Source organism: Canis aureus, chromosome 9 (assembly GCF_053574225.1).
Source record: "Canis aureus isolate CA01 chromosome 9, VMU_Caureus_v.1.0, whole genome shotgun sequence".
Lineage (NCBI taxonomy): Eukaryota > Metazoa > Chordata > Mammalia > Carnivora > Canidae > Canis > Canis aureus.
In genome coordinates, this window is record NC_135619.1 from 9,832,353 (window position 1) to 9,844,087 (window position 11,735).

Consider the following 11,735-nt stretch of genomic DNA (forward strand, 5'->3'; position numbering starts at 1 on the left):
ATATAATGGGCAAAATGCTCCAATCTAAAGACCTTGGGCGATGGAATGGATAAAAAAACCAAGAGCCATCTGTAGGCTGCCTACAGGAGACTCATTTCAGACCTAAAGACACATGCAGATTGAAAGTGAGGAAAAAAAAAAAAAAAGAAAGTGAGGGGATGGAAAAGCATTTATCATGCAAATAGATATAGAAAGAAAGTCAGGGTAGCAATACTTGTATTGGACAAAATAGACTTTAAAAGAAAAAACTATAACAAGAGACGAAGAAGGTCATATTTAATCATTAAGGGGCAGTATAACAAGATGATTGAACAGTTGTAAATATTTATGCACCCATTTGGGAGCACCCAGATATTTAAAGCAGTTAAAAACAAGCATAAAGGAAGTAATTTATAGTGATACATTAATAGTAAGGGGCATTAACAACCCATTTAAATCAATGGACAGATCATTTAAACAAAAAATCAACAAGGAGACATGGCTTCGAGTGGCACACTGTACCAGATGAATTTAACAGGTATATTCAGAACATTTCATTCTAAAACAGAATCAGGAGAATACACATTCTTTTCATGGCACATTCTTCAGAATAGATCACATATTAGGCTACAAAACAAGTATCAACAAATTAAAAAAAGATCCAAACTATCCCATGTATCTTTTCTGTCCCCAGTGCTAAGAAATTAGAAATCAACCACCAGAAAAAGTCTGGGAAGACTACAAATACATAGAAGTTAAATAACATGCTACTAAACAATAAATGGGCCAAGTAATAAATAAAAGAAGAAATAAAAAAATACATGGAAACAAATGAAATGAAAACATTGTAGTTAAAACCTCTGAGATGCAGGAAAAGCAGTTCAGAGAGGGGAATTTATAGCAATACGACCTACCTCAAGACACAATAAAAATTCCAAATAAACAATTTAACCTTAGTCCTAAAGGTGCTAGAAAGAGAACAAGCAAAACCCTAAATCCAGTAGAAGAAAAAAGAATATAGATTAGAGAAGAAATAAGTGAAAGAGAAACTAAAAGAGCAAAGTAAAACAAACAAACAAAAAAACCCCAGTAGAACAGGTCAAGCAAACAAAAGCAAAAATAAACTATTGGACTACATCAAAACAGAAAGCTTATGCACAGTGCTGGAAACCAACAAATCTAAAAGACAACCTATAGAATGAGAGAAGATATTTGTAAATGACATATCCAATAGAGGGTAGTATCCAAAGGAGAACTTATAAAACTCAATACCCCAAATACAAATAATCCAACTAAAAATGGGCAGAAAGCATAAACAGACATTTCTCCAAAGAATACATATAGATGGCCAACAGACATGAAAAGGTGAGGCCAGCGTTGAAAACACTTTTCACTGTCAAGAACTAAAACTACTTGGGCTTATGCCAGATGTCTATGGTTCAATTTTTCCATAGGTATAAGGAAGAACTAGTCATTATAGTTACATATTTTATATGTGTGTGTATACATGTTTATGTGTATGCATATGTATAGCAACATATATATGTATTTGGGAATTTTTAGTCAATATTCTGCAATTCTGTTGCCATGTTGAATAATTCTGGCTTCTAGCATCTTTCCAAATAAATTCTTTTTGTCTCTTTAATAATTTTAAGTTGTGTTTTTTAATCTTCTGTATAAAGTATTGATTATATTAATAATATTAATTTATAAATTGATACTGTTCTGTATTTTTATTAACAGAATATTTAAATCAAAGTAAAGGTGAAAGAAAAGGCAATTTTTAAAAAAAAAATTCAATACTGCATAGCAATAGAAGAGGTTTTGTTTTTATAGAAAAAAAATCCCTGCATTTACCCCCTTATTCTGAAGCTATGATAATGTGTTAGATTAAACTAAGCTTTTTTGGGCACCTGTGTGGCTCAACTGTTAAGCCTCCGACTCTTGGTTTTGGCTCAGGGCCTCATATTGGGGTCCTAAGATTGAGTTCCATGACTTGCTCAATGTTCAACCCAGAGTCGGGGTGAGATTTTCTCCCCCTCTCTCTGCCCCTCCCCCCATGCAAGTGCATGTTCACTCTCTCTTTATCTCTTCCTCTAAAATAATGAAATAAAATCTTAAATATTATTAAATTATTAATCTTGGTAGATGCGCACTAGTGCACAACCAACTAAATTCTTCAGCCCGGAAAGAAGAGAATTTGCCTGCGTAGACGAAGGCTGGGACTAATACTCCCTCCCTTCTGCTGAATCTTAAAATTTGAAGAGAGGAAATTGCCTGATCTAAGTTTTGCAGGTGGCAAAACCAAATCTTTAAGTCACTGGAACAGCAATTTTTAAGATTTCAAACTTCAGTCCAGCAGAGGTTGAAGTTTAGCAAGCATCGTGTTGGTCATTGCAGAGACCGGCATTTTGCTGTACCTTAAAACGGTTTTTGAGAAAAACAATGGCACTCTAGCCTGGTAGAGTCAGCCATGTGATACCGATTGGCTCTACCTAGGAAGAGTTGACTTGATAATGTAAAGAGCCTCCTTAGATGTATGTAATTTTTAGTTCTGATAAATGAGTGATATCTATTTCTTGGAATTTCTATGCAAAGACAGATGAAAATGTAGTTCCAGACACACGCAGGTAGACGGCCTTGGCATATAAGCGTAGACATGTTGACATGACTGACCAGAGGTGATTTAAACGTGATCATTTCGTCTTCAGATTGAGTCTAAGATACAGAGCTAGTTTTAAAATAATCCTCAGATAAAAATCTGCATTGTCATTATCGAATTAACTGACTTTTTCTCTCTTTTGGCCTCACTTTTTGTTTTCTTTTTTTTTTTTTTTTTTAATTTATTTTTTATTGGTGTTCAATTTACTAACATACAGAATAACACCCAGTTTTCATATAGTTCTGCTATATTCACTAATTCGACTAGGCCATACACGGGGGCGATGTAGACCTCAACGATTTGATGGTTTCAGCTCCAGAAAGATGATGTGGGGGTGGCCTCAGGAGCGGCCCGATCGCAGAACTTGCGTATCCCTTGCCCCTGGTATGCAAGCATTCAGGGAAACCACCCAGTGTATGGGTTCTGTCCATCTCTGCCGAATGGGGCTGGACTCACGGATATCTAGCCGAAAAGGGGAGCCAGAGAAGCACACGCATACCAAAGCTGCTCGTCCTCCAACTTAAATGATGTTAATCAACCTGCAGATAATTCATACTAGAACTTGCCTTTGTCTAGATGTCCCTTAGATTCAGGAATGTATCATTTGTAGTGCTTGTATTGGTTTAGAATATACGATTTTAAGATCATCCACCCCTGTACTAAAACATTTCAATAAAATCATGCTACTTCTTTCTATCAAAAATATATATATTAAATTTTATATTAATATTAAATATTAATATTTAAATATTAGTTAAAATATTTAACTAAGCTTTTGGTTTTTAGTCTAGCCATTCAATACCATTAGAGAATTTTATGTGAGTTATTATCTACTACTTTTTGTTTTTGGAATCAAGGAGTTAGGTACTATCAATAATTGGATGTTTAAAGTAAAGGCATAAGTTCTTGCTAAACTAATATTTAGTCCTCCTAAGAGAAAATTTTAAATGTATTATGATTCTAAAATTGATTCTATAGATTAATTTCTTTAGCAAAATTTTATTCTTGTTTGATTTTAATACATATCTTTTAGAGTTTTCTAAAGAAAATTATTTATTTAAACATTTATATAACTCATTATAAAAAGTGTGGAAAATTTAGAAAAGTTTAAAGAAGAAAATTATCTTCCATATTTTCAACTCTTAGAGATATTAGTTAATGTCTTGGCAATTTTCCTAAAAGTGTTATATAATGATGATTATATGGAATTTACAAAATTATATGACCCTATTAAAAATAGATTTCTTATTATAAAGCAATGCATGTTCACTTAGGAATATATGTAAAATAAAGAAAGGTGCAAAGTAAAACACTGATCACTTAGAATTCCAATTCCCAGTGATAGCATGCATATATACGTTGGTATATTTCTTTAGTCATTTTATCTATATATTTTAATATGAAAATGGTAATTCTGTATAAAGTAATTTAGGCATAATTGGCACAATACCTCCAGGTCCTAGATAGATAATAACACGGAAAAAGTATCCTAGGAAGAAATAATTTCTTCCACTGAGTAGTATATTAGTTTTTAACAATGATCCAGTTCACTATTATAAACCACATATTTTAAAACATGCCAAATACTTTTAAATTCTTTGGTTTTATTTGCCTTTATTTTTCTAGTTGAGGTCATCTATTTGAGCTATTTCTTCTATTTAAATATAGACATTAATTGCTATAAAATTTCTTCTCAAGTACTGATTTATGCCATTGCAGAGATTTTATATGCTCAATTTTTATTTTTATTCATTTGAGTACATTTATTTACTTTAGAGTTCCTCTTTGACACATAGGTTATATAAAAGTGGGCTATTTAGCTATGGATTTGCCAGAGACTTTTGTTACTTCAATCTCTTTAAGCTGAGACTTGTTTTTGCCCCAGATATGATCTAGTTTTACATTTGTTTGATACACACTTGAATAGATACTGTGTTTTGCTACTGTTGTGTTGTGTTTTATAATTGTCAATTAGTTCACTTTGGTTCATAGTGCTATTCAAGTCTTCTGTATTCTTACTGATTTTAAGTCTCTTTGTTTTATCAACTCTTGAGAGAGAGGTGTAGAAATGTCCAGTTATAATTTTGGGTGTGTCTATTCCTCCTTATAGTTTATCAGGTTTTGCTTCATGCTTTTGAGATTTTGTTATTAGATACATAAGTTTATAATTCTTTTGTCATCTTAGCAGTTATCTCCTTTTTATTATGAAATGCTCCTTTTTATATCTGATAACATTCTTAGCTCTGAAACTTACTGAGTTTGCTATTAATATAGCTACTCTGGCTTTTTTCATTAGTAATAGCTAGGTGTTATGGGCTGAATTATAAATTAATATTTTACATTCAACACCTTCTCTCAAATTCATATGCTAAAATTCCAAATCCCAATAACTCAGAACATGACTTAATTTGGAGACAGGGTGTTTCAAGAAGTAATTAAATTAAAATGAGGTAATTAAGGTGGACTCCAATTCAGTATGACTGGTGTTCATGTAAGAAGAGGAAATTTGGACACAAACGGGTACAGAAGTAAGACCATGTAAAGATACAAGGGAGAAGATGGCCATCTATAAGGTAAGGAGAAAAATCTCAAAAGAAACCAACTCTAACAACACCTGAATCTTGGACTGCTAACCTACAGAACTGTGAGAAAATACATTTGTCTTGTGTAAGCCATTCAGTCTGTAGCACTTTATTATGACAGCCCTAGAAAGCTAATATACAAAGTATGTCATGTATAACCTTTAACTTTTTAACCTATTTGTCTCTTCGTATGTTTTATGGGTTTTTGGTAGTCAATATAGAGTTGAGTTTACACTTTTTTAGCCATTCTGACACTCTTTGCCTTCTATTGGATATTTAGCTCATTTGTATTTATTTATTTGATAATTCATACAGTTGGGCTTAAGTCTATGATCTTGCTAATTTTATACTTGTATCACTTATTTACTTTGTTTCTTCTTTCCCTTCTTTTTGGTTGAGAACTTTTTATGATTTTATTTTGTCTTCTTTGTTGGCTTATTAAATATGACTTTTTGTTACTTTAGTGATTGCTTTAGGGTTTAGAGAACATATCTTTAAGCTTATCACAGAATAGCTTCCAATACTGTATCACTTCCTAGGTCGTATAAGAGTCCTACAAGAATAAACTTCTATTTCTGCCCCTTCTGGTCACTATGATACTGTCATACATTGTGCTTGACCTATTTTATGAGATCCATGCCACATGATAATGTTTTAGGAATCAGCGATGTTTTAAAGATATTTAAGTAATAAAATTCTTCTATATTTACCTTGCAGTTGCCATTTTCAGAGCTCTTCATTCTTCTATGTAGATCCTTCTTTTTAATCTGTTATTTTCCTTCACTTGAAGGTCTTTCTTGTCATGTGAGTCTCTTTGAGACAAATTAGTTTGCCTTTCATATGGCTGAAAAATATTTTTTCAATTTATTTTGAATTTTTTATTGTTGAGTATAGAATTGTTTCAGTATTTTGAGGTGTCACTCTGTATTCTTGATTAGATTGTTTTAGTGAGAAATCTGCTGCCATCTATATCTTGGTTCTTCTGTTCATTTCTCTGCTTTTAAGATTTCCTTCTTTTTTATTCTGGTAAAACATACATGATATAAAATTAACATTTTTAACCATTTTTAGGTGTATAGTTTTTTAACAAGAAGTACATTCACATTGTTGTGCAACCATCATCAGAATTTTTTTCTAGAATATTTTTACCTTCTTCAACTGAAATTCTGTTACCAATAAACAGTAAATTTCCTTCCCCCTTTCTTCCAACACCTGGCAGTCACCATTCTATTTTTTGTCTCCATGTCTTTGGCTATCCTAGAAACCTCATACAATATGCACTTTAGTGATTGGTTTATTCTACTTAGAATTATGTTTTCAAGGTTCATCCATGTGTTAGTATTTCTCTCTTCTTAATTAATTTTGATATGTTGTGTTTGCATTTTTGTTTCATTTTAATTTGGAAAGATTTTGGTTATTTTTTGTTCAAATATGTATTATTTATCACATATATTAAATTTGCCATATATTGTTATATTTTTAAAATATATTTATATTAATAAATAATACATTTATAAATAATTAATAGTATATTTATTATCATATATAATTATTGATAATAGTGTCTATTACTATGTCTTCAAGTTCACAATCCCTTTTTGTGTAATGTTTATCTATGGCACTTTATTTTTAATACCAATTGTTCATCTCTAGATGTTTTATTTTTATATTTTATTCCATTTCCCATACTTCACCTTAACTATTAGATCATAGAATGCAGTTACAATAGGCTATTTTAATGTCTTCATCTGCTACCTCTAACTTTTGTATTAGTTTTGGGTCTGTTTTTTTTTTTTTTTTTTTTTTTTTTTTTAGTTTTGGGTCTGTTTTTATTGGCTATTTTATCTCCTTGTGATGTAGTTTCTTGTCATTTAGCATGCCTGGTTATTCTTGACTGGATGCCAGATATTCTGATGTTTAACTTTAGAATGCTGGATATTTTTGTTTTGTAATTAAGATTCTTGAGTACAGTTAAGGTACTTGTAAATAATATTATACTTTTGAGTTTTGGTTTTAAGATTTGTTGGGCAAGGGATCCCTGGGTGGCGCAGCGGTTTGGCGCCTGCCTTTGGCCCAGGGTGCGATCCTGGAGACCCGGGATCGAGTCCTACGTCGGGCTCCCGGTGCATGGAGCCTGCTTCTCCCTCTGCCTGTGTCTCTGCCTCTCTCTCTCTCTGTGTGACTATCGTAAAAAAAAAAAAAAAAATTTTGGTGGGCAAGACCAAACCAGTGTTTATTCTAATGTTAATTATTCCCCTCTACGGTGTCAGGACTCTTCTGGATAGTCTATCCAATGACCTCTGATTTATAACGTTTTCAAAATTGGGTAGTGGAGACAAACATCATTGCTGTGACTGAGTGGGCACTGGGTACTGTTATTTCTAATTCTTTTGGGTGGTTCTTTCTCTAGCCTCATACTGTTTCCTCCCAGACATCCACTGATCTGCTAAACATTTGAAGAGTACCTAGCCAGTGCAGATCTCCATCATTCTGTATGCAGAAGAATCTTTTCTAGCAATCTTCTCTGTGAATTATATCTGCCTTGGTTTCCCTGGACTCTTTAGTTATGTTTCTTCAACTCAGGAAGCATGCTAGGCTCTACCTGGTTTCCCCTTCCTGAGTACTCTCTTAAAAGTCTTTCAAGGCAGCAAGCTTTGCAAATCAAAGGGCACATCACATTTGTTTTCTGTCTTTCGTTATTAGTGCCTTTTGTTGCCTAATATACAGTGTCTTGCAAACCACTGTTTCATTTATTTTGTCCAATTCTTTGGTGGTTTTTTGTAGAGGGTAAATCTTGTCTATGTTAGTCCATCTTACCCAGAAGAGGAATTTTTTCTTTTGATTTATCTCTTAGTTGGCTGACAAAAATACTCTTAGTTTTTGCAAGGGAAAAATATGTGATTTATTTTATGAGTCCTTGCCTACATGAGCATGTCTCTAAAAGTTTCCTTAACTCATAAAAAAAAAGGATTACTGGATTGGGCATAAAAATGCTTGGATCCTATCCTTTTGCACTAAACATTTCTTGGAGTAGAATTATATTGCATTCTGTCAGAATGTTTCAAAGAAAATCTTGAGTCTAATTATCCTTCAGTTTTTAGATATATTCTCTATATTTTTATTGTGAAACAGTACATTACCTGTATGTGCCCATTTTAATAGGCCGATTAAAAATTTTTATTTTATTTTAAGTAAACTCTGTGCCACACATGGGGCTCTAATTCACAACCCTAAGGTCAAGAGTTATGTGCTCCACCAACTGAGTCAGCCAGGCACCCCAATAGGCCAGTTTTAATTTTAGTTTTTTTATCTCTTTCTTTGACAGAAACCACTTACATCCCTAAATAATGTGCTGATAGCCTGGATATCTTAGGTTTAGAGATTATCTATTTACTATGGAAGATGTTGATGTACTTTTTTCATCCCTCATTATAACCAAAACACATACAACTCCCATCTTCTAGTTACTTCAATATTGTTTATTATGATTTCATAAACTCTGTTTAGAGCTATGTAAAGTGCTATAATTAGTTTTCCTTTAATTCAGGACTTTTTTCATCTTCCTGGAGTACAAATTGTCTTTTTTGCTTATATGCTTACTTATTTAGTTTTTTTTCAATGGACTTATCATGGATTTGTCTCTAATCTCTCCTCAAGTTGTGTAAATATTTTCTTAATGCATTAAAAAATATAAGGAATTCTGTCAATTTTGACTATATGGAAATATTGCTGTAAATTTTGATGTGCTCTAATCTGGTTGATCTACTTTAAGATGCACTGCGCAAGCATGATCTTGAAGGTTTCATTTGATAAAGCTAACAGGTTGCTGTTTCCTGTGTAATATTTCTTTCTCTTTTTTGATTTATTCCTTTATTTTATTATTATTTTTTTAACATTTAACATTTTTAACATTTATTGAGGATTCTTGCCCAAATCTGTCCATATCCTAATGGTTATAAACTTTCTAACTCTACTACTCCTTCCAGTACATTAGAGGGGGAAAAAGTTTTCATAATCTCCAAATCCACAACAATAAAACAATGTTAGAATCTGCCATAAGAACACAAGTGAAAAAAAAAATATTTTCTAAGAACCGCAGGACTATAAATTTAGGAAGGACACAAAAAATTCTAAATGAATCAAACTCATCAAATTATATACATTAAATGTATAGCTTTTTAAAAAATGTTACTCATACTACATTTGAGTGGTTTAAAAAAGAATCATGCCAAAGAAAATCATGATTTTTAGCTTAATCCTGAGTTAAGAATATTAAGAATTTGCCCACAATGCATATGGCCTCCTAAGTACAATAGATGATTTTATATACAATTTAAAATCTAATACATTATGAATTTATGATTCAGAAGTACCCTTAAATATTTTTAAGCAGTAAAACACACAAGATAGTTACAAGTAGAAATAATACCCGCAAAGTGTTCCATATTATTATCCCAGAGACATACCATAGAGGTCTCAGGTTATTAAGAAAACATCAAAAAATGTTTTCTATATTAAGAGTATGTTTTCGGGAGTGGGAAAGAATAACAGCTTTCCCTTTGGTTTAAAATACTCAACAGCCTGAAGTCACGAACCTAAGAAGGTGTAGCCGTCTCTGGAGAAGTTGGAATTGCAGAGAAATCCAGCGTGGAAGCACACCTGTACTTTCCACTCCACCCCCCATCCCCAAACCCTCTGCCAGGCGAGGCTCAGGTTCCCACTTTAAAAGAAGTTAAGGTCACTTCTATTTCAGAAGGGCAAACTTTTGGTAGTATGAATGACTTTTTCTTCTTATTAAGTAGAATGAATGGTAATTTCTGAAATGCTCTTCCAATTTAAAATCTAAGAGCTCCTGCCTCTCAACCCACGAAGCCACAGGCCCCATGGAGGTTGGAGGGTAACATCTGCAATGCACTGGCCTGTGCCCCTATAAGCAGGAAGCATGGATGGTGTGAGCAGCCCACAGTCCGGCCATCAGTGTCACCACGGAGTTGATTGTAGTTCTCTTTGTACCATTGATTATAATGACAGCTGTGTCCCTTATCCTGCTATCGAAAGCTCATTGGAGGCTTTTCATTAACACGTTATTCTTGCGAACACATTTGGGGCACAGCATATTGTCCTCCAGCTGTGGGGGTGGAAAGTTACAAGCGGGGAGCAAGAAGAGGGTGCATACTCTCCCCCACTTTTCAGGCACCCAGGCTTGTCCTGCATGAAATTGCAGGTGAACCCAACCTTCTGTGTCTGCATGCATACTTCTCCCATGGACCACACACCACTTGGCACCGTGGGCCTCCTGTGGCGATGCCACTGTCTCCATCTTCCCAGCCCTGGCTGCAATTCTGGACCAGGAGGCAAACATGGAATCTGGGGCCGAAGTAGTCACAACAACAGTATTGACCCCCCCTCCAGGAGAGCATCAGACCCCTTGGGGTGGGGAGGGGGGGCAGCCACTTCAGGAGGGTAGGTTCCATCAGAAGGTATCTTTGTTCCAAGACTTTCCAGAGACATTTCCCCCTTGTCCATCATTAACCTTCTTTGTGTCTGGGTGAGAATCTTGGCCTCTTCTGCGGTGACAGGAATGTTCTTCTTTTGATCTGGGTAAGCATATTAGCAGATTCGCTTATATACATCTAATTTCTGGCCTTTGGTGCTCAGCTTGAGTTCTTGGCACCAAGCCCGCAGGATGTCTCGGTGAAGCAAGTTGGCTGGTGGCAGTTTCGAAGGTAATGGAGGAACTGGGATTTTCTTCCAAATTCTTACTCTTGTACTCTTTTGTGCCATCTTTTCTGAACAGGAAGCTTTGCCTTCTTTCATAGATCACTTCCATTTGGTCCCACTTGCTGAGGTTCCTGGTAACTTTGGTTCACCATACCCCTGCTGTTTCTCTTTGGCTTCTTCTGATACAGGTTGGGATTGGCCAGCCAGATAGTCTTCCCCCCACTTCGTGGAGCCCTTTTGGCCTTTTGCTTTCTCCATATCCAAAGAGAAGTCAAGGTTGACAAAAAGTCTTACTCCTGAAATCTATTCCTTTATTTTTGTGGAGAACATTCTCCAGTGGTTTCCTAAGTAACCATGCATTGGAGGTAATATATTTAAGCTCTTGCATTTCTCATACTGTATTTCACTACTCACTGATAATTTGTTTAGGTCAAGAATTCTAGGTTGGAAATCAATTGCTCTACAAAGCTAGAAGGCAGAGATACTGTTGAAAGGCTGATAGCATCATTCTCTTAATCTTTTGCAGAAGCCTATTTTTATTTCCTATTTCCTGTTTCTCTTTAAAGCTTTTTGGATTAACTCTTTGCTTTTAAGTTTTGAAATATCATGGAGATATCTTTATCATGAGTTTATTTTTACCCATGGTTTGAGGTATTCATTCAATGAATCTTTTCTGTCTACAAATTTATGTTTTTTTATTTTGAAGCATTTAAATGATAGCTTCCTTGATTATTTTTTCTCCTTTTAAAATTATTTTATCTTTTGGAAGTTCATTGATTTCTGTATTAGAT

General features: G+C 34.1%; 1 pseudogene; it reads right to left on the reverse strand.

The window, feature by feature from the left end:
- Window positions 1-10,282: 10,282 nt before the first annotated feature.
- On the reverse strand, window positions 10,283-11,202 carry LOC144321344 (developmental pluripotency-associated protein 4 pseudogene; annotated as a pseudogene).
- Between the last annotated feature and the right edge of the window lie 533 nt (window positions 11,203-11,735).